Source organism: Haplochromis burtoni, unplaced genomic scaffold (genome assembly GCF_018398535.1).
Source record: "Haplochromis burtoni strain Fernald_Lab_line unplaced genomic scaffold, NCSU_Asbu1 Contig_499, whole genome shotgun sequence".
In the NCBI taxonomy this organism is placed as follows: domain Eukaryota; kingdom Metazoa; phylum Chordata; class Actinopteri; order Cichliformes; family Cichlidae; genus Haplochromis; species Haplochromis burtoni.
The window spans coordinates 1-1,022 of NW_024582860.1; positions in this window are offsets into that span (position 1 = coordinate 1).

Here is a 1,022-nt window from a genome sequence, read left to right on the forward strand (position 1 = left end):
AAAAAGTGCATTTCCATAAAAAGTTTCAATAGTTGAGCAAAGCGTTGACTGCTCAGTGAATGCTTATAAAGTTTTTACACTAAATATATATATCTTTATAGTTTACAGAGTGCAACGGAGTTCACATCTGAAAGTTCAGTTTCTGTGCAGAGCGATGAATCCACTCACCAGCAGCTCAGGTAATTCTCATTTCTGCTAAATCTTCTCTCAGTTTCTTAAAAATACTGAAGGGTAGGATTAGAAGTGATTGAGCTGTTTTTTTGTAACTCTAAGGAATATTGGAGTCTTTTTTTTTTTTTTTTACCAGGATATCTCTTTCAGTGTTCATATTAATGCACCAATTTCTAGTTTCTTTGTGACAAGTCAGTCAAAGATCCTTTTTTCAGACTGCATGTGTGCATCTCCCTCTTTGGCTGGGACCGGCTCCCACAGTAGAGATGTCACTGACGGCATTTGTGGCCATTTCGCTGAATGTCTTGACATACTGATGTGAAAACTCACATGCTTTAATAATCTTTTCAATGCCATGTTGATTTCCCTCAGAAGCTTTTTTTCTGAATGTTTGTCCCCAATGTCAATAGCGTAGACTCACTTAGTGTAGCAAAGTTGTACATGAGCTTCAGGTTTATCAGAAAGGTTTCAAAAGACTCACATTGGTATTGAATTTGTAAGTGAAAAATGTATATCTTAGATGTTTTATTCTATTTAGGAGGACAATGGGCATCAAACTTCGAGATAACTTTATCAAACTTCCCTTCATCCTAATCTGGTTTGCTGCATATGAATGTGTTGAACACTTCAATAATCTGAGGCCCTGCTATTGTGAGCAATAACATTACCTTTCTTACATCCTGCTTGGTTTCAGATATACAGCTGGAAGGTGTGCCACTTACTGTTGACATTTTCTATCAGCTTCAAACATATCGTTTTCTACAATGCACTTAAGCTTGGAATTTTGCTCCTGGCACTGTTTGTCTCTGTACTTCTGCAGAATGAGTCATTTAAGCCCCTGCAACATACCT